The sequence below is a fragment of the Nelusetta ayraudi genome, unplaced genomic scaffold (genome assembly GCF_046127955.1).
Source record: "Nelusetta ayraudi isolate G7.1 ecotype Tasmania unplaced genomic scaffold, CSIRO-AGI_Nayr_v1 ptg000015l, whole genome shotgun sequence".
NCBI classification, from domain to species: domain Eukaryota; kingdom Metazoa; phylum Chordata; class Actinopteri; order Tetraodontiformes; family Monacanthidae; genus Nelusetta; species Nelusetta ayraudi.
In genome coordinates this window covers 2,478,089-2,499,542 of record NW_027466065.1, presented here as the reverse complement: position 1 = coordinate 2,499,542, position 21,454 = coordinate 2,478,089, and the positions used below count along the sequence as shown (strand labels likewise).

Below are 21,454 nucleotides of genomic sequence, written 5' to 3'. Positions count from 1 at the left end.
CGCAGTGTGTACTGCATGTTGGGAGCCGGTGTTAGACTTTCTTTTTTTTTTTTTTCTTGGCAGGAGGCACCGGTGCAGCGAAGCTTTAGCTACAGAGGCATTAATAATCACTAGGTCTACATCAGCTGCTGCACTCTGTTGAAAGTGTGTTTTTGTACAATAATATATCCTTGATTTTTTTATTGCTCTTGGGGGCCCCCTAGTGGCCTTGGTGCCCTAAGCCGTCACTTAGTTCGCTTATGTCTTGTTCCACATTTCCACATTCTAAAAGAATTGGTACCTCCTGTTAAAAACTGGACACGTGACCAGCTCTAACAAAGGGGATCTCTCTGGAAGTATGTCTGAGAAGATACTTTATTAAAATTAAAAAAATAAATAAATAAAATAAAAAAGCCACCTTTTGGGCCACCTGGTCCCACAAAAAAAGAATTCAAAACTGAAGAAGCAACACAGACAGACTGTGGAAACTGATGAATTTGCTTAACTGACGCAGGACTGGACAGTGATCATCATTTACTTTTTTTTAAGAGTGAGAGTTTTAAGTTCAACATCAACTTTTTTCTTTTCTTTTTTTTTTTTTTTTTGCTCAACCTGTGACGCAGCTCAAATGTGTGCTTTTGTTAATGCTGCTTTTCTTAATTGCTATCCCTGTGTCTCTCTATCCCCCTTCCCCCATAAACCGCTTACCTAGGTCCCCCTTCTGTTTTCTCTTTTACTCCCTGCGCCTCCCTCAGTCCAGTCTTGGCCATAATGTTATTAATATAATAGCACTACTCAACGCGTAGTTCCTGAACTGACCTGTGTGATTCACACTCTTATGTCAGTCTCAAGTTCTACCTTTGAGAACACATTTGTCAGCCATCATATACAGACATTCAGAGCATCCTGCTTGTCATTATTGCCAGACAGGACATAGGGAAGAAGAAAATAATCAATTAATTAATGAACATCAAGTTACGTTTCAGGCTAAAATCCTTTCAAGACACAACATTTTGATTAAAGTTTGAAGAAACCGAACGTGTCTTTCAAACACGATAACCTGTCTGTCAGTGTCACAAAGTAAATAAGTTCTCTGCACACTGTTTTGACAGGCCAAATAAAAGAATCACTGACACACGACATTTCTATTCTTGATTCCGTCTGTCAATACCTCTTCACTCCCTCTATTGTTTATGTGACGCACCCCAAACCAAAAGCTGCAATAAATGACAGCGCCTTGGCTTCCACTTGGAGCCAAATATTTCAGTGAGAAACACCAACAACAACGCCTGCTGGTCTTTGTCTTCCAAGAAAAAATAAATAAAAAAAATAGATAAGATGAATTATGACAACAACCTGAGAGACAAACAACAACATTGCATTCTGACAAGATTTTCTACTTTCTCCCGTGACAACGGCTGTTTATTTTAGACTGTGAGTGTCATGTGGAAAGACAACTCAGTGCCACAGCTGTGGCTCGCACGGATGCATGATGTGAGCATCATCTCATGTTTACAGCTTTTTTGCATGGTGGACGGAAAATGTCACATTTCGCACATTGGAAAAAGGTGCACTGAAAAAAATACTAACACTTTTTCCATTTTTTAAGATTTGTTCCATTAGTTGTTGTTTTTTTTAGTTAGTCCAGTTAGTCTGTTATTTGCTTGTTATTTGGGTCTATCGAAATTATGTCGTCTGAGCTCTACATTTGCAATTATGTCAAGATCAGTTCGAAACGTTTGGCCTTGTCGTCTGAATACGAGCAGAAATCTTTTGAATGCAAATCATATGGCAATTAATCGTTTGTTTATTATCCAGTTTATTCAATGTTAATACCTGTAGGCTCAAGGGATCAGAATTTTACAGGGTAAACATAATCATCTTATATTTTGAACTACTTTTTGAACTACTGCTCACTGGAGATTTGATCAGGAATTTGCCCCACCTAAAAATGCACCTGCTGTATAAAACAAAGGAGGAGGACGAGGAGAGGCTCAGAACCTCACTGTTTTCTGGAATCAAAACAGTGCAGCCAGGAAGACAGAGGTCAGTTTTGTATTTTGTGTTTGTTTGTTGAGTTTTGTATTTTTTTTTTGTGTTTGTGTTTTTGTACTACCTTCAATGTTGCAATTCTTCTATGAATATATAAAGGAAAGGAATATATAGAGAATATATGACTCAAATCACACCATTGATTTGCTTACTTTGCCTATAATTTCCCTGAGGTTCATTGATACTGAGTATTAAAATTTATATATATATATATATGTATATATATATATATATATATATATATACATATATATATATATATATATATATATATATATATATATATATATATACATATATATATATATATATATATGTATATGTATATATATACATATACATAAATATATATATGTATAATCTTTTCATATCATACGTTCAAATTTTAATTATTTGGGATTATGTAACACTAAGAAATTGCTTTCACACAGTGAAACATTTGTTTTTCTTTTCTTTTCAAACTAAAGAAAAAGCAAACAAAAAAGCAAACAGAAGAAAGTAGTTGCAGGACGTCAGGGTGGTCCACCATGCTCGTGGTGGAAGGTGGAAGCAGAACCTCTGGCCAGGTTCTGCTGGTGTCAGCAGCTTGGATACGTAAGTGTCAATGCCCTTTGAGTTGTGTTGAGAATGAGCTGAGAATGATTCTTATCATTTATGTTAATATACATGTGTGTGTGTGTGTGTGTGTGTGTGTGTGTGTGTGTGTGTGTGTGTGTGTGTTTTTGTTCCCTCAGTATGTTTAACAACACTAGTATCTTCAACTGTGAGTATTATTGTCTTTTGAACCTTAGATTTTTGCTGCTCATATTTCCTTGGCACAAAAAAGTAAAAACCATATGTCTCAATTTTTTTTCATGTGTATTTTAGTTGGCAACTACACCAAGTAAGTTATCTTATGATAATAAAAACAACATCAAAATGGTGATCATTGTAGTAATGTAATGAAACTTTTTTTTAATATATATATTACAGGGCAATCATCAAACAGGTAAGAAAATATGTTTTTGAGAAAAAGTTTATAAACCAAATGTTTCATCTCACACATTCAAAACCCACGGTTGAACACTTGATTCAGCTTTGTCTTCACCTCTGATTCTGACAGCAGCTCTCACATCCAGGAGGCCTGCAATGCAACAGATCTACACATTGCAAGTCACAAAGTAAGGATTTGAATTTCAGAGTGCACACTATGTTGCACTGCCAAGACTTAAATTATCCATGATTACCAGTACTGGCTTATCACACCCTCTTGTGTTCCTCTGCTGTCATGAATCTCTGTACTGAACTGTTCAATTTGTACTTGTTTCTTCTTAGATATCCTCTGCAGTGGACACACTGGCAGGGCAGCTGTATTGCAAAGTTGACCGGAACAATACACTTCAAAACAAAAGCAGCGAGCTGGAACAACACCTCAGGCAGATTATGGAGTCCACTTTGAAAGTTTTCTTTGAACTGGTAGGGAAATCACTCTATTTGCCACGCTTCTACCCATAATTGTTTATGTTTGACAATAAATTTGATGGATTGTTATACATGTATTTATATCACGTTTCAGTTTTGACAAAGTGGTATTCCAAATGATTAGAAATGTTAAATCTCCAATATTTATTTCCCTGAAGGACATGAATCAATCTGGCTCAAATCTCCTGGATATATTTGGTGTGTTGGAGAGTCTAAGTGTGGGGAACCACAGTGACTCCAGGTTCATCAGATTGTGGTTTTCGCTGAAAATGGCCCCCCTGTTGCCTCTCGTGGATGCAAACTTCCTGACGCAGCTTGGCAGTCAAAACTTCAGCTGTAGGACTTTCCAGGAGCTGTGAGTTCAAAACAAAGTTGCTTGGTTGCTTGATCCCGTCTCACTTACTGTGGTCCAGAAATAAATAAGCAAGCATTGTGACTCATCAATTTCCTGCTAAGGAGATGTGTATTGGGTTTTTGTTTTGACAATGGAACTGAATTGTTTCGGCTTTGGTAGAATTTAATACAATCTTGTTTATGAAGGATCATTGCCTTGAATGAAGAAACGCAGCATCCCCAGGAAGCTGAAAGGAAACTACTCTACACATCCTTCATAAAATTCTACCTGTCCCGTCAGAACTTGCCAGGTAAAAAATTGCATGAGACAATGAAAATATTAAATTCTGACATTGACAATCTCTAGAAATGGAAAACTATTCATCTCCTACTAAAATATTTGTTGACTGGAAAAAGTACCTACAGTGGTGGCCCCAGCTAACTGAAAGCTTTCCCTTCTTTGCAGAGCCTGGCTGCGTCTCTCGCAACATGTCCAGTACAGAGTGGATTCAGGCAAACCTTGGCAATTTCTCTAAATTTGCAACACTGGAGGATTTGCTGGCCCTCAATTCCAACTTCTCCAGCGTACGTTCTGACTGCAGTAGTCTCTTCCTAAGGAGACCCGTCTTACTCCGTCTCTCACGTGTCCTTGCTAACTTATGTCATCGTCATTCCCTTTTTCAGGCTGAAGCGTTGACATTGCTGGTGCCTACTCAGCTGGCACAGTTGACAGTGAGCTCAGGGCTCAATCTGGACACTGAACAAATCGACCAGATCTTTGACGTACTTGAGGGGAAAGATGCTTTCCAAAATGTGGACCAATTTCTGGAACAACTGTCAGCAAATGAAACGGTAGAGTAACCTGACACTGGGGAAAGAATGACAGCCGAGATCTTGTGTCGTGGGAAACATACAGGCGTTTCCATGGACCTGTGAGGCAAACTCCTATCTTGCTGACCTTTGGCAGGTCCCTGATTTCCCACCTGTCGTGAGAGACCGCCTGATGAACAGGACCTTTACCGTCATCAGAAGGAGTTTCTCTGGCTTCACTCCGAATCTGTGGCGTCTCTGTTTCCGTCAAAGACTGATTCCCCTGCTTTCCAGTTTCACCGCGAAGATGCTTTCAAGCACAACCTCTTACCTAAACTGCACAAATTACCGCATTGTGTGAGTAAAACATCATGAGCGTGGCACATTTTACCCGACCAAAGGACAAAGCAGTCATCAGAAGCTAAGAAAATGTGCTTGTTGTTGTTGCTGCTGCAGGGTGTCTGGGTTGACCACAGTCAGTCCAGCGATGACGCCACAGAGACGACAAAACCTTGCATCAGTTATGCTGCAATATCTCAACAATCCTGCATCCACTGGCAACCGTCCAGGTAGTGTTGAAGTACTTTTCTTCCAGCTCATTCTAACTTGTGCCAGTTGCACATTGTGAACCTCAAGTTGCGCAAAGATTTGCTGAGGTGACACTGACAACAACTTGCACCATGGCTTTCGGTGGCAAACGGTCCTTGCTCCTACCAAATGTCAAACTCTTCCTCTACGGACTACAGGTTGCAGACTGGAAAATGAGAGTGACGCTGAATGGCTTCAACAAAACTTTGCTGCATTTTCCCAGAATCTATCGTACGCTGACCTCACAGGCTTTAACATTTCTGGGGTAAGTCATCCAAGTCACTGTCTGGCCATGTGTATGTTCTTGGTACACAAGAGTCCAAACTGGGACAATTTCCATCCATCCATCCATCCATCCATCCATCCATCCATCCTCCATCCATCCATCCATCCATCCATCCATCCATCCTCAATACCGGCTTAATCCTGAACTCAGGGTCACGGGGCTCTGCTGGAGCCTATACTTGGACAATTGACGAGGGTGAAAAGAATCGCAGTGCCAGAGAGGAGGGCAGCTGACATGTCTTTGTTTGTGTCATCAGGTGGCTGTTCTGAATCAGCTGACACCATCTCAGACAGCGGCGTTGCTTTTGGATACAAACAGCCCTGCTTATGTGAACGAGACCATAGCGAGGGAAGTCTTAACAGGCCTGACAGAGCGCCAGGATGATGGCCAACTTGAGGAATTTTTCCAGGAATTTGCAAACATCAGTGATCGGGTGACTACTTGGTTTGATGACTGTCCTACTTTCATGACAGAAGGCAGTGTTTGATGTCCACGTGGATGTGCCGGCATGAATGTTTTCTCTCTGAAATGAAGTCAGTAGGGAGATTTGTGGCCGCAAAATTAAAACAGGATTCTTTTGCATCACCAGAGGAACATCACCTTCCTGGAAAACGTGGGAGTGCGAGACGCAATGTTGAACGTGACCTTGGCAGCTCTTGCTCAGGACTTTCAACGCTTCCAGTCAGCTGAATTTGCTCTCTGGTTCAAATGGTATTTGTTCACACTGCTGCCAAGCTTCGGTCCTGTCAGCGTGGACTTCATTCCACGCAACATCAGCTGTGAATCCTACGCGGCAATGTGAGAAATGTTACTAGCAAGTCCACATACGCAGATTGTTGTGCTGCCTGATGTAAATTTGAGTGTGCAGAGTCCACGCTAAGGTTGCCCATTGACTTTCAGACTGGGCGGCCTGGAGCAAAGTTTGCAATCACTGCCGCTGCACCTTTCACACAATCTGAGGGCAGGCATAGAGGCACTCCAAAATGCGTATTCAGGTATGTGGCGCAACATGATGAACAGTTGACCTAACGCCAGGTATTTATTACTACTCTCTCTTCTGCAGCTTGTTCAATTCCACCCTCCTCTGAGGTAAGTTCATTTGTATCTGTGCACGTACTTTTGTCAACTTTGCGGGATCCAAGATTGGTCCATTTTCTTTTGGCCATTGAGACCTCTTATCCTAATGTGTTTGTCTGCAGTGCCAGCAAAGCTCAGTTGATGGTAAGGCCAATGCTTGCGAGGCATTCTCATTGTATTTTTTTAACAAATTCTTTGCCCGGTGTCCAACAACTGTCACATAACACATTTCTTACTTCCACAGAGGACCTCATCTGTTCTGGCGTCAGCAGGTTGGTGCCACCTCATTTTCATCAAATGCTCAGTTTTTAATGAGTTGCTCCATCGGCTGTGTCAAAGTCATGGTATTTATTTTTTTTTCTCTGCTGTTTTCGCAGTGCACAGCAGCTCCAGGCAACTCTGGCAAATAACCATTCCTCAGAGGCACTGTGCAACTTTACCATCACTGCGGTCGCCTGTTCTTTGGTAAGATTTCCCAGTCAACACTGAGAACCTGATTTAGAAAACGTACTAGGAACCACCTCCCAATGGACCTTCTTCAACTGTATTTGTCGTGTACTTGTCATTTCAAAGACGGCGGCCAATTTTACACCAAACAACTTGGTCACACTGCTCAACTGTTCCCCGGCGGAGAGTCAACAGCCAGCCCCAGTGGCCGTCTGGAAGCTTCTCTTCCAAAAGGCATCTCCAGTACTTGAGCAGGCGCTCCAATCATTCGCCACAATGGTAGATCCATGTCACGCTCAAACACAATGGACACTTGCGTGTGTGCATTTTGTGGACGGTAAATTGAGTGTTTCCAATTCTAGGCACCCAACACCAGCAGCGATTCCCTTTCGAATGCTCTCGAGGCTTTGGCAGAAGTGACATTGGCCAATTTCACTCAGGCTCAGGTGCAGGACGACACCTTTGTCCGCAAGGTGTTCCATGTCAAGATTCGTCCGTTTCTGGCCTCTTCATCCTCCAACTTCCTCTTCTGCCTCAGCACCAAGAACTTCAGCTGCCAGACGTACCAGACTGTGTAAGCAGACATAGGGGATACTGTATGTTTCTTCCCGTGGCTGGAGTGAAAGCCACATATTTTATCGGTTGCTGTGAAATTGAAATTGAAAGGCTTCCTCTTTATGTCCAGTGTCCAGGCACTCGACAGCCAAATGGCATTGATGGACAGAGAGAGACAGCGGGCAGTTTTTACACATTTCATGAGAGCCTTTCTTTCCAGAAATGACTCATCAGGTAAGGGCTGGTGTCCTGGCTGGTTTTAACAGAGAGTGGACAGCAGTGGTGGCCCCAGCTAACTGAAAGCTTTCCCTTCTTTGCAGAGCCTGGCTGCGTCTCTCGCAACATGTCCAGTACAGAGTGGATTCAGGCAAACCTTGGCAATTTCTCTAAATTTGCAACACTGGAGGATTTGCTGGCCCTCAATTCCAACTTCTCCAGCGTACGTTCTGACTGCGGTAGTCTCTTCCTAAGGAGACCCGTCTTACTCCGTCTCTCTCGTGTCCTTGCTAACTTATGTCATCGTCATTCCCTTTTTCAGGCTGAAGCGTTGACATTGCTGGTGCCTACTCAGCTGGCACAGTTGACACTGAGCTCAGGGCTCAATCTGGACACTGAACAAATCGACCAGATCTTTTACGTACTTGAGGGGAAAGATGCTTTCCAAAATGTGGACCAATTTCTGGAACAACTGTCAGCAAATGAAACGGTAGAGTAACCTGACGCTGGGGAAAGAATGACAGCCGAGATCTTGTGTCGTGGGAAACATACAGGCGTTTCCATGGACCTGTGAGGCAAACTCCTATCTTGCTGACCTTTGGCAGGTCCCTGATTTCCCACCTGTCGTGAGAGACCGCCTGATGAACAGGACCTTTACCGTCATCAGAAGGAGTTTCTCTGGCTTCACTCCGAATCTGTGGCGTCTCTGTTTCCGTCAAAGACTGATTCCCCTGCTTTCCAGTTTCACCGCGAAGATGCTTTCAAGCACAACCTCTTACCTAAACTGCACAAATTACCGCATTGTGTGAGTAAAACATCATGAGCGTGGCACATTTTACCCGACCAAAGGACAAAGCAGTCATCAGAAGCTAAGAAAATGTGGTTGTTGTTGTTGCTGCTGCAGGGTGTCTGGGATGACCACAGTCAGTCCAGCGATGACGCCACAGAGACGACAAAACCTTGCATCAGTTATGCTGCAATATCTCAACAATCCTGCATCCACTGGCAACCGTCCAGGTAGTGTTGAAGTACTTTTCTTCCAGCTCATTCTAACTTGTGCCAGTTGCACATTGTGAACCTCAAGTTGCGCAAAGATTTGCTGAGGTGACACTGACAACAACTTGCACCATGGCTTTCGGTGGCAAACGGTCCTTGCTCCTACCAAATGTCAAACTCTTCCTCTACGGACTACAGGTTGCAGACTGGAAAATGAGAGTGACGCTGAATGGCTTCAACAAAACTTTGCTGCATTTTCCCAGAATCTATCGTACGCTGACCTCACAGGCTTTAACATTTCTGGGGTAAGTCATCCAAGTCACTGTCTGGCCATGTGTATGTTCTTGGTACACAAGAGTCCAAACTGGGACAATTTCCATCCATCCATCCATCCATCCATCCATCCATCCACCCATCCATCCTCCATCCATCCATCCATCCATCCAGCCTCAATACCGGCTTAATCCTGAACTCAGGGTCACGGGGCTCTGCTGGAGCCTATACTTGGACAATTGACGAGGGTGAAAAGAATCGCAGTGCCAGAGAGGAGGGCAGCTGACATGTCTTTGTTTGTGTCATCAGGTGGCTGTTCTGAATCAGCTGACACCATCTCAGACAGCGGCGTTGCTTTTGGATACAAACAGCCCTGCTTATGTGAACGAGACCATAGCGAGGGAAGTCTTAACAGGCCTGACAGAGCGCCAGGATGATGGCCAGCTTGAGGAATTTTTCCAGGAATTTGCAAACATCAGTGATCGGGTGACTACTTGGTTTGATGACTGTCCTACTTTCATGACAGAAGGCAGTGTTTGATGTCCACGTGGATGTGCCGGCATGAATGTTTTCTCTCTGAAATGAAGTCAGAAGGGAGATTTGTGGCCGCAAAATTAAAACAGGATTCTTTTGCATCACCAGAGGAACATCACCTTCCTGGAAAACGTGGGAGTGCGAGACGCAATGTTGAACGTGACCTTGGCAGCTCTTGCTCAGGACTTTCAACGCTTCCAGTCAGCTGAATTTGCTCTCTGGTTCAAATGGTATTTGTTCACACTGCTGCCAAGCTTCGGTCCTGTCAGCGTGGACTTCATTCCACGCAACATCAGCTGTGAATCCTACGCGGCAATGTGAGAAATGTTACTAGCAAGTCCACATACGCAGATTGTTGTGCTGCCTGATGTAAATTTGAGTGTGCAGAGTCCACGCTAAGGTTGCCCATTGACTTTCAGACTGGGCGGCCTGGAGCAAAGTTTGCAATCACTGCCGCTGCACCTTTCACACAATCTGAGGGCAGGCATAGAGGCACTCCAAAATGCGTATTCAGGTATGTGGCGCAACATTCCTCGGACAAAGTGTTGCACAATTGACCAAAACTGCAACATGATGAACAGTTGACCTAACGCCAGGTATTTATTACTACTCTCTCTTCTGCAGCTTGTTCAATTCCACCCTCCTCTGAGGTAAGTTCATTTGTATCTGTGCACGTAGTTTTGTCAACTTTGCGGGATCCAAGATTGGTCCATTTTCTTTTGGACTTTGAGACCTCTTATCCTAATGTGTTTGTCTGCAGTGCCAGCAAAGCTCAGTTGATGGTAAGGCCAATGCTTGCGAGGCATTCTCATTGTATTTTTTTTTACAAATTCTTTGCCCGGTGTCCAACAACTGTCACATAACACATTTCTTACTTCCACAGAGGACCTCATCTGTTCTGGCGTCAGCAGGTTGGTGCCACCTCATTTTCATCAAATGCTCAGTTTTTAATGAGTTGCTCCATCGGCTGTGTCAAAGTCATGGTATTTATTTTTTTTTCTCTGCTGTTTTCGCAGTGCACAGCAGCTCCAGGCAACTCTGGCAAATAACCATTCCTCAGAGGCACTGTGCAACTTTACCATCACTGCGGTCGCCTGTTCTTTGGTAAGATTTCCCAGTCAACACTGAGAACCTGATTTAGAAAACGTACTAGGAACCACCTCCCAATGGACCTTCTTCAACTGTATTTGTCGTGTACTTGTCATTTCAAAGACGGCGGCCAATTTTACACCAAACAACTTGGTCACACTGCTCAACTGTTCCCCGGCGGAGAGTCAACAGCCAGCCCCAGTGGCCGTCTGGAAGCTTCTCTTCCAAAAGGCATCTCCAGTACTTGAGCAGGCGCTCCAATCATTCGCCACAATGGTAGATCCATGTCACGCTCAAACACAATGGACACTTGCGTGTGTGCATTTTGTGGACGGTAAATTGAGTGTTTCCAATTCTAGGCACCCAACACCAGCAGCGATTCCCTTTCGAATGCTCTCGAGGCTTTGGCAGAAGTGACATTGGCCAATTTCACTCAGGCTCAGGTGCAGGACGACACCTTTGTCCGCAAGGTGTTCCATGTCAAGATTCGTCCGTTTCTGGCCTCTTCATCCTCCAACTTCCTGTTCTGCCTCAGCACCAAGAACTTCAGCTGCCAGACGTACCAGACTGTGTAAGCAGACATAGGGGATACTGTATGTTTCTTCCCGTGGCTGGAGTGAAAGCCACATATTTTATCGGTTGCTGTGAAATTGAAATTGAAAGGCTTCCTCTTTATGTCCAGTGTCCAGGCACTCGACAGCCAAATGGCATTGATGGACAGAGAGAGACAGCGGGCAGTTTTTACACATTTCATGAGAGCCTTTCTTTCCAGAAATGACTCATCAGGTAAGGGCTGGTGTCCTGGCTGGTTTTAACAGAGAGTGGACAGCAGTGGTGGCCCCAGCTAACTGAAAGCTTTCCCTTCTTTGCAGAGCCTGGCTGCGTCTCTCGCAACATGTCCAGTACAGAGTGGATTCAGGCAAACCTTGGCAGTTTCTCTAAATTTGCAACACTGGAGGATTTGCTGGCCCTCAATTCCAACTTCTCCAGCGTACGTTCTGACTGCGGTAGTCTCTTCCTAAGGAGACCCGTCTTACTCCGTCTCTCACGTGTCCTTGCTAACTTATGTCATCGTCATTCCCTTTTTCAGGCTGAAGCGTTGACATTGCTGGTGCCTACTCAGCTGGCACAGTTGACACTGAGCTCAGGGCTCAATCTGGACACTGAACAAATCGACCAGATCTTTTACGTACTTGAGGGGAAAGATGCTTTCCAAAATGTGGACCAATTTCTGGAACAACTGTCAGCAAATGAAACGGTAGAGTAACCTGACACTGGGGAAAGAATGACAGCCGAGATCTTGTGTCGTGGGAAACATACAGGCGTTTCCATGGACCTGTGAGGCAAACTCCTATCTTGCTGACCTTTGGCAGGTCCCTGATTTCCCACCTGTCGTGAGAGACCGCCTGATGAACAGGACCTTTACCGTCATCAGAAGGAGTTTCTCTGTTTTCACTCCGAATCTGTGGCGTCTCTGTTTCCGTCAAAGACTGATTCCCCTGCTTTCCAGTTTCACCGCGAAGATGCTTTCAAGCACAACCTCTTACCTAAACTGCACAAATTACCGCATTGTGTGAGTAAAACATCATGAGCGTGGCACATTTTACCCGACCAAAGGACAAAGCAGTCATCAGAAGCTAAGAAAATGTGCTTGTTGTTGTTGCTGCTGCAGGGTGTCTGGGTTGACCACAGTCAGTCCAGCGATGACGCCACAGAGACGACAAAACCTTGCATCTGTTATGCTGCAATATCTCAACAATCCTGCATCCACTGGCAACCGTCCAGGTAGTGTTGAAGTACTTTTCTTCCAGCTCATTCTAACTTGTGCCAGTTGCACATTGTGAACCTCAAGTTGCGCAAAGATTTGCTGAGGTGACACTGACAACAACTTGCTCTATGGCTTTCGGTGGCAAACGGTCCTTGCTCCTACCAAATGTCAAACTCTTCCTCTACGGACTACAGGTTGCAGACTGGAAAATGAGAGTGACGCTGAATGGCTTCAACAAAACTTTGCTGCATTTTCCCAGAATCTATCGTACGCTGACCTCACAGGCTTTAACATTTCTGGGGTAAGTCATCCAAGTCACTGTCTGGCCATGTGTATGTTCTTGGTACACAAGAGTCCAAACTGGGACAATTTCCATCCATCCATCCATCCATCCATCCATCCATCCATCCTCAATACCGGCTTAATCCTGAACTCAGGGTCACGGGGCTCTGCTGGAGCCTATACTTGGACAATTGACGAGGGTGAAAAGAATCGCAGTGCCAGAGAGGAGGGCAGCTGACATGTCTTTGTTTGTGTCATCAGGTGGCTGTTCTGAATCAGCTGACACCATCTCAGACAGCGGCGTTGCTTTTGGATACAAACAGCCCTGCTTATGTGAACGAGACCATAGCGAGGGAAGTCTTAACAGGCCTGACAGAGCGCCAGGATGATGGCCAACTTGAGGAATTTTTCCAGGAATTTGCAAACATCAGTGATCGGGTGACTACTTGGTTTGATGACTGTCCTACTTTCATGACAGAAGGCAGTGTTTGATGTCCACGTGGATGTGCCGGCATGAATGTTTTCTCTCTGAAATGAAGTCAGAAGGGAGATTTGTGGCCGCAAAATTAAAACAGGATTCTTTTGCATCACCAGAGGAACATCACCTTCCTGGAAAACGTGGGAGTGCGAGACGCAATGTTGAACGTGACCTTGGCAGCTCTTGCTCAGGACTTTCAACGCTTCCAGTCAGCTGAATTTGCTCTCTGGTTCAAATGGTATTTGTTCACACTGCTGCCAAGCTTCGGTCCTGTCAGCGTGGACTTCATTCCACGCAACATCAGCTGTGAATCCTACGCGGCAATGTGAGAAATGTTACTAGCAAGTCCACATACGCAGATTGTTGTGCTGCCTGATGTAAATTTGAGTGTGCAGAGTCCACGCTAAGGTTGCCCATTGACTTTCAGACTGGGCGGCCTGGAGCAAAGTTTGCAATCACTGCCGCTGCACCTTTCACACAATCTGAGGGCAGGCATAGAGGCACTCCAAAATGCGTATTCAGGTATGTGGCGCAACATTCCTTGGACAAAGTGTTGCACAATTGACCAAAACTGCAACATGATGAACAGTTGACCTAACGCCAGGTATTTATTACTACTCTCTCTTCTGCAGCTTGTTCAATTCCACCCTCCTCTGAGGTAAGTTCATTTGTATCTGTGCACGTAGTTTCGTCAACTTTGCGGGATCCAAGATTGGTCCATTTTCTTTTGGCCTTTGAGACCTCTTATCCTAATGTGTTTGTCTGCAGTGCCAGCAAAGCTCAGTTGATGGTAAGGCCAATGCTTGCGAGGCATTCTCATTGTATCTTTTTTACAAATTCTTTGCCCGGTGTCCAACAACTGTCACATAACACATTTTTTACTTCCACAGAGGACCTCATCTGTTCTGGCGTCAGCAGGTTGGTGCCACCTCATTTTCATCAAATGCTCAGTTTTTAATTAGTTGCTCCATCGGCTGTGTCAAAGTCATGGTATTTATTTTTTTTTCTCTGCTGTTTTCGCAGTGCACAGCAGCTCCAGGCAACTCTGGCAAATAACCATTCCTCAGAGGCACTGTGCAACTTTACCATCACTGCGGTCGCCTGTTCTTTGGTAAGATTTCCCAGTCAACACTGAGAACCTGATTTAGAAAACGTACTAGGAACCACCTCCCAATGGACCTTCTTCAACTGTATTTCTCGTGTACTTGTCATTTCAAAGACGGCGGCCAATTTTACACCAAACAACTTGGTCACACTGCTCAACTGTTCCCCGGCGGAGAGTCAACAGCCAGCCCCAGTGGCCGTCTGGAAGCTTCTCTTCCAAAAGGCATCTCCAGTACTTGAGCAGGCGCTCCAATCATTCGCCACAATGGTAGATCCATGTCACGCTCAAACACAATGGACACTTGCGTGTGTGCATTTTGTGGACGGTAAATTGAGTGTTTCCAATTCTAGGCACCCAACACCAGCAGCGATTCCCTTTCGAATGCTCTCGAGGCTTTGGCAGAAGTGACATTGGCCAATTTCACTCAGGCTCAGGTGCAGGACGACACCTTTGTCCGCAAGGTGTTCCATGTCAAGATTCGTCCGTTTCTGGCCTCTTCATCCTCCAACTTCCTCTTCTGCCTCAGCACCAAGAACTTCAGCTGCCAGACGTACCAGACTGTGTAAGCAGACATAGGGGATACTGTATGTTTCTTCCCGTGGCTGGAGTGAAAGCCACATATTTTATCGGTTGCTGTGAAATTGAAATTGAAAGGCTTCCTCTTTATGTCCAGTGTCCAGGCACTCGACAGCCAAATGGCATTGATGGACAGAGAGAGACAGCGGGCAGTTTTTACACATTTCATGAGAGCCTTTCTTTCCAGAAATGACTCATCAGGTAAGGGCTGGTGTCCTGGCTGGTTTTAACAGAGAGTGGACAGCAGTGGTGGCCCCAGCTAACTGAAAGCTTTCCCTTCTTTGCAGAGCCTGGCTGCGTCTCTCGCAACATGTCCAGTACAGAGTGGATTCAGGCAAACCTTGGCAGTTTCTCTAAATTTGCAACACTGGAGGATTTGCTGGCCCTCAATTCCAACTTCTCCAGCGTACGTTCTGACTGCGGTAGTCTCTTCCTAAGGAGACCCGTCTTACTCCGTCTCTCACGTGTCCTTGCTAACTGCTAACTTATGTCATCGTCATTCCCTTTTTCAGGCTGAAGCGTTGACATTGCTGGTGCCTACTCAGCTGGCACAGTTGACAGTGAGCTCAGGGCTCAATCTGGACACTGTACAAATCGACCAGATCTTTGACGTACTTGAAGGGAAAGATGCTTTCCAAAATGTGGACCAATTTCTGGAACAACTGTCAGCAAATGAAACGGTAGAGTAACCTGACACTGGGGAAAGAATGACAGCCGAGATCTTGTGTCGTGGGAAACATACAGGCGTTTCCATGGACCTGTGAGGCAAACTCCTATCTTGCTGACCTTTGGCAGGTCCCTGATTTCCCACCTGTCGTGAGTGACCGCCTGATGAACAGGACCTTTACCATCATCAGAAGGAGTTTCTCTGTTTTCACTCCGAATCTGTGGCGTCTCTGTTTCCGTCAAAGACTGATTCCCCTGCTTTCCAGTTTCACCGCGAAGATGCTTTCAAGCACAACCTCTTACCTAAACTGCACAAATTACCGCATTGTGTGAGTAAAACATCATGAGCGTGGCACATTTTACCCGACCAAAGGACAAAGCAGTCATCAGAAGCTAAGAAAATGTGGTTGTTGTTGTTGCTGCTGCAGGGTGTCTGGGATGACCACAGTCAGTCCAGCGATGACGCCACAGAGACGACAAAACCTTGCATCAGTTATGCTGCAATATCTCAACAATCCTGCATCCACTGGCAACCGTCCAGGTAGTGTTGAAGTACTTTTCTTCCAGCTCATTCTAACTTGTGCCAGTTGCACATTGTGAACCTCAAGTTGCGCAAAGATTTGCTGAGGTGACACTGACAACAACTTGCACCATGGCTTTCGGTGGCAAACGGTCCTTGCTCCTACCAAATGTCAAACTCTTCCTCTACGGACTACAGGTTGCAGACTGGAAAATGAGAGTGACGCTGAATGGCTTCAACAAAACTTTGCTGCATTTTCCCAGAATCTATCGTACGCTGACCTCACAGGCTTTAACATTTCTGGGGTAAGTCATCCAAGTCACTGTCTGGCCATGTGTATGTTCTTGGTACACAAGAGTCCAAACTGGGACAATTTCCATCCATCCATCCATCCATCCATCCATCCATCCATCCATCCATCCATCCATCCTCAATACCGGCTTAATCCTGAACTCAGGGTCACGGGGCTCTGCTGGAGACTATACTTGGACAATTGACGAGGGTGAAAAGAATCGCAGTGCCAGAGAGGAGGGCAGCTGACATGTCTTTGTTTGTGTCATCAGGTGGCTGTTCTGAATCAGCTGACACCATCTCAGACAGCGGCGTTGCTTTTGGATACAAACAGCCCTGCTTATGTGAACGAGACCATAGCGAGGGAAGTCTTAACAGGCCTGACAGAGCGCCAGGATGATGGCCAACTTGAGGAATTTTTCCAGGAATTTGCAAACATCAGTGATCGGGTGACTACTTGGTTTGATGACTGTCCTACTTTCATGACAGAAGGCAGTGTTTGATGTCCACGTGGATGTGCCGTCATGAATGTTTTCTCTCTGAAATGAAGTCAGAAGGGAGATTTGTGGCCGCAAAATTAAAACAGGATTCTTTTGCATCACCAGAGGAACATCACCTTCCTGGAAAACGTGGGAGTGCGAGACGCAATGTTGAACGTGACCTTGGCAGCTCTTGCTCAGGACTTTCAACGCTTCCAGTCAGCTGAATTTGCTCTCTGGTTCAAATGGTATTTGTTCACACTGCTGCCAAGCTTCGGTCCTGTCAGCGTGGACTTCATTCCACGCAACATCAGCTGTGAATCCTACGCGGCAATGTGAGAAATGTTACTAGCAAGTCCACATACGCAGATTGTTGTGCTGCCTGATGTAAATTTGAGTGTGCAGAGTCCACGCTAAGGTTGCCCATTGACTTTCAGACTGGGCGGCCTGGAGCAAAGTTTGCAATCACTGCCGCTGCACCTTTCACACAATCTGAGGGCAGGCATAGAGGCACTCCAAAATGCGTATTCAGGTATGTGGCGCAACATTCCTCGGACAAAGTGTTGCACAATTGACCAAAACTGCAACATGATGAACAGTTGACCTAACGCCAGGTATTTATTACTACTCTCTCTTCTGCAGCTTGTTCAATTCCACCCTCCTCTGAGGTAAGTTCATTTGTATCTGTGCACGTAGTTTTGTCAACTTTGCGGGATCCAAGATTGGTCCATTTTCTTTTGGCCTTTGAGACCTCTTATCCTAATGTGTTTGTCTGCAGTGCCAGCAAAGCTCAGTTGATGGTAAGGCCAATGCTTGCGAGGCATTCTCATTGTATTTTTTTTACAAATTCTTTGCCCGGTGTCCAACAACTGTCACATAACACATTTCTTACTTCCACAGAGGACCTCATCTGTTCTGGCGTCAGCAGGTTGGTGCCACCTCATTTTCATCAAATGCTCAGTTTTTAATGAGTTGCTCCATCGGCTGTGTCAAAGTCATGGTATTTATTTTTTTTTCTCTGCTGTTTTCGCAGTGCACAGCAGCTCCAGGCAACTCTGGCAAATAACCATTCCTCAGAGGCACTGTGCAACTTTACCATCACTGCGGTCGCCTGTTCTTTGGTAAGATTTCCCAGTCAACACTGAGAACCTGATTTAGAAAACGTACTAGGAACCACCTCCCAATGGACCTTCTTCAACTGTATTTGTCGTGTACTTGTCATTTCAAAGACGGCGGCCAATTTTACACCAAACAACTTGGTCACACTGCTCAACTGTTCCCCGGCGGAGAGTCAACAGCCAGCCCCAGTGGCCGTCTGGAAGCTTCTCTTCCAAAAGGCATCTCCAGTACTTGAGCAGGCGCTCCAATCATTCGCCACAATGGTAGATCCATGTCACGCTCAAACACAATGGACACTTGCATGTGTGCATTTTGTGGACGGTAAATTGAGTGTTTCCAATTCTAGGCACCCAACACCAGCAGCGATTCCCTTTCGAATGCTCTCGAGGCTTTGGCAGAAGTGACATTGGCCAATTTCACTCAGGCTCAGGTGCAGGACGACACCTTTGTCCGCAAGGTGTTCCATGTCAAGATTCGTCCGTTTCTGGCCTCTTCATCCTCCAACTTCCTCTTCTGCCTCAGCACCAAGAACTTCAGCTGCCAGACGTACCAGACTGTGTAAGCAGACATAGGGGATACTGTATGTTTCTTCCCGTGGCTGGAGTGAAAGCCACATATTTTATCGGTTGCTGTGAAATTGAAATTGAAAGGCTTCCTCTTTATGTCCAGTGTCCAGGCACTCGACAGCCAAATGGCATTGATGGACAGAGAGAGACAGCGGGCAGTTTTTACACATTTCATGAGAGCCTTTCTTTCCAGAAATGACTCATCAGGTAAGGGCTGGTGTCCTGGCTGGTTTTAACAGAGAGTGGACAGCAGTGGTGGCCCCAGCTAACTGAAAGCTTTCCCTTCTTTGCAGAGCCTGGCTGCGTCTCTCGCAACATGTCCAGTACAGAGTGGATTCAGGCAAACCTTGGCAGTTTCTCTAAATTTGCAACACTGGAGGATTTGCTGGCCCTCAATTCCAACTTCTCCAGCGTACGTTCTGACTGCGGTAGTCTCTTCCTAAGGAGACCCGTCTTACTCCGTCTCTCACGTGTCCTTGCTTACTTATGTCATCGTCATTCCCTTTTTCAGGCTGAAGCGTTGACATTGCTGGTGCCTACTCAGCTGGCACAGTTGACAGTGAGCTCAGGGCTCAATCTGGACACTGAACAAATCGACCAGATCTTTGACGTACTTGAGGGGAAAGATGCTTTCCAAAATGTGGACCAATTTCTGGAACAACTGTCAGCAAATGAAACGGTAGAGTAACCTGACACTGGGGAAAGAATGACAGCCGAGATCTTGTGTCGTGGGAAACATACAGGCGTTTCCATGGACCTGTGTGGCAAACTCCTATCTTGCTGACCTTTGGCAGGTCCCTGATTTCCCACCTGTCGTGAGAGACCGCCTGATGAACAGGACCTTTACCGTCATCAGAAGGAGTTTCTCTGTTTTCACTCCGAATCTGTGGCGTCTCTGTTTCCGTCAAAGACTGATTCCCCTGCTTTCCAGTTTCACCGCGAAGATGCTTTCAAGCACAACCTCTTACCTAAACTGCACAAATTACCGCATTGTGTGAGTAAAACATCATGAGCGTGGCACATTTTACCCGACCAAAGGACAAAGCAGTCATCAGAAGCTAAGAAAATGTGCTTGTTGTTGTTGCTGCTGCAGGGTGTCTGGGTTGACCACAGTCAGTCCAGCGATGACGCCACAGAGACGACAAAACCTTGCATCTGTTATGCTGCAATATCTCAACAATCCTGCATCCACTGGCAACCGTCCAGGTAGTGTTGAAGTACTTTTCTTCCAGCTCATTCTAACTTGTGCCAGTTGCACATTGTGAACCTCAAGTTGCGCAAAGATTTGCTGAGGTGACACTGACAACAACTTGCACCATGGCTTTCGGTGGCAAACGGTCCTTGCTCCTACCAAATGTCAAACTCTTCCTCTACGGACTACAGGTTGCAGACTGGAAAATGAGAGTGACGCTGAATGGCTTCAACAAAACTTTGCTGCATTTTCCCAGAATCTATCGTACGCTGACCTCACAGGCTTTAACATTTCTGGGGTAAGTCATCCAAGTCACTGTCTGGCCATGTGTATGTTCTTGGTACACAAGAGTCCAAACTGGGACAATTTCCATCCATCCATCCATCCATCCATCCATCCATCCATCCATCCATCCATCCATCCATCCATCCTCAATACCGGCTTAATCCTGAACTCAGGGTCACGGGGCTCTGCTGGAGCCTATACTTGGACAATTGACGAGGGTGAAAAGAATTGCAGTGCCAGAGAGGAGGGCAGCTGACATGTCTTTGTTTGTGTCATCAGGTGGCTGTTCTGAATCAGCTGACACCATCTCAGACAGCGGCGTTGCTTTTGGATACAAACAGCCCTGCTTATGTGAACGAGACCATAGCGAGGGAAGTCTTAACAGGCCTGACAGAGCGCCAGGATGATGGCCAGCTTGAGGAATTTTTCCAGGAATTTGCAAACATCAGTGATCGGGTGACTACTTGGTTTGATGACTGTCCTACTTTCATGACAGAAGGCAGTGTTTGATGTCCACGTGGATGTGCCGTCATGAATGTTTTCTCTCTGAAATGAAGTCAGAAGGGAGATTTGTGGCCGCAAAATTAAAACAGGATTCTTTTGCATCACCAGAGGAACATCACCTTCCTGGAAAACGTGGGAGTGCGAGACGCAATGTTGAACGTGACCTTGGCAGCTCTTGCTCAGGACTTTCAACGCTTCCAGTCAGCTGAATTTGCTCTCTGGTTCAAATGGTATTTGTTCACACTGCTGCCAAGCTTCGGTCCTGTCAGCGTGGACTTCATTCCACGCAACATCAGCTGTGAATCCTACGCGGCAATGTGAGAAATGTTACTAGCAAGTCCACATACGCAGATTGTTGTGCTGCCTGATGTAAATTTGAGTGTGCAGAGTCCACGCTAAGGTTGCCCATTGACTTTCAGACTGGGCGGCCTGGAGCAAAGTTTGCAATCACTGCCGCTGCACCTTTCACACAATCTGAGGGCAGGCATAGAGGCACTCCAAAATGCGTATTCAGGTATGTGGCGCAACATTCCTCGGACAAAGTGTTGCACAATTGACCAAAACTGCAACATGATGAACAGTTGACCTAACGCCAGGTATTTATTACTACTCTCTCTTCTGCAGCTTGTTCAATTCCACCCTCCTCTGAGGTAAGTTCATTTGTATCTGTGCACGTACTTTTGTCAACTTTGCGGGATCCAAGATTGGTCCATTTTCTTTTGGCCTTTGAGACCTCTTATCCTAATGTGTTTGTCTGCAGTGCCAGCAAAGCTCAGTTGATGGTAAGGCCAATGCTTGCGAGGCATTCTCATTGTATTTTTTTTTACAAATTCTTTGCCCGGTGTCCAACAACTGTCACATAACACATTTCTTACTTCCACAGAGGACCTCATCTGTTCTGGCGTCAGCAGGTTGGTGCCACCTCAT

The 21,454-nt window shown here is 45.6% G+C and overlaps 8 long non-coding RNA genes across 8 annotated transcripts; all 8 read left to right on the top strand.

Moving 5' to 3' along the window:
- Positions 1-4,558: 4,558 nt before the first annotated feature.
- LOC142886186 (uncharacterized) lies at positions 4,559-6,498 on the top strand. The gene is made up of 7 exons (XR_012926390.1): positions 4,559-4,677; positions 4,793-4,992; positions 5,092-5,204; positions 5,382-5,488; positions 5,766-5,942; positions 6,099-6,307; positions 6,410-6,498. It is a non-coding gene; the product is annotated as an uncharacterized LOC142886186 (long non-coding RNA).
- A 461-nt stretch (positions 6,499-6,959) lies between these two features.
- On the top strand, positions 6,960-7,823 carry LOC142886185 (uncharacterized). The gene is made up of 4 exons (XR_012926389.1): positions 6,960-7,051; positions 7,160-7,312; positions 7,396-7,607; positions 7,719-7,823. It is a non-coding gene; the product is annotated as an uncharacterized LOC142886185 (long non-coding RNA).
- A 918-nt stretch (positions 7,824-8,741) lies between these two features.
- On the top strand, positions 8,742-9,528 carry LOC142886184 (uncharacterized). The gene is made up of 3 exons (XR_012926388.1): positions 8,742-8,821; positions 8,999-9,105; positions 9,383-9,528. It is a non-coding gene; the product is annotated as an uncharacterized LOC142886184 (long non-coding RNA).
- A 1,091-nt stretch (positions 9,529-10,619) lies between these two features.
- Positions 10,620-11,688, top strand: LOC142886183 (uncharacterized). The gene is made up of 4 exons (XR_012926387.1): positions 10,620-10,711; positions 10,820-10,972; positions 11,056-11,482; positions 11,569-11,688. It is a non-coding gene; the product is annotated as an uncharacterized LOC142886183 (long non-coding RNA).
- Positions 11,689-12,659: 971 nt separating this feature from the next.
- On the top strand, positions 12,660-13,740 carry LOC142886182 (uncharacterized). Its single transcript, XR_012926386.1, has 4 exons — positions 12,660-12,765; positions 13,008-13,184; positions 13,341-13,549; positions 13,652-13,740. It is a non-coding gene; the product is annotated as an uncharacterized LOC142886182 (long non-coding RNA).
- A 2,292-nt stretch (positions 13,741-16,032) lies between these two features.
- Positions 16,033-17,387, top strand: LOC142886181 (uncharacterized). Its single transcript, XR_012926385.1, has 5 exons — positions 16,033-16,112; positions 16,290-16,396; positions 16,655-16,831; positions 16,988-17,196; positions 17,299-17,387. It is a non-coding gene; the product is annotated as an uncharacterized LOC142886181 (long non-coding RNA).
- A 503-nt stretch (positions 17,388-17,890) lies between these two features.
- LOC142886180 (uncharacterized) lies at positions 17,891-19,075 on the top strand. The gene is made up of 5 exons (XR_012926384.1): positions 17,891-17,982; positions 18,091-18,243; positions 18,327-18,538; positions 18,650-18,753; positions 18,840-19,075. It is a non-coding gene; the product is annotated as an uncharacterized LOC142886180 (long non-coding RNA).
- A 17-nt stretch (positions 19,076-19,092) lies between these two features.
- Positions 19,093-19,699, top strand: LOC142886179 (uncharacterized). Its single transcript, XR_012926383.1, has 3 exons — positions 19,093-19,225; positions 19,341-19,540; positions 19,640-19,699. It is a non-coding gene; the product is annotated as an uncharacterized LOC142886179 (long non-coding RNA).
- The last annotated feature ends 1,755 nt before the right edge of the window (positions 19,700-21,454 follow it).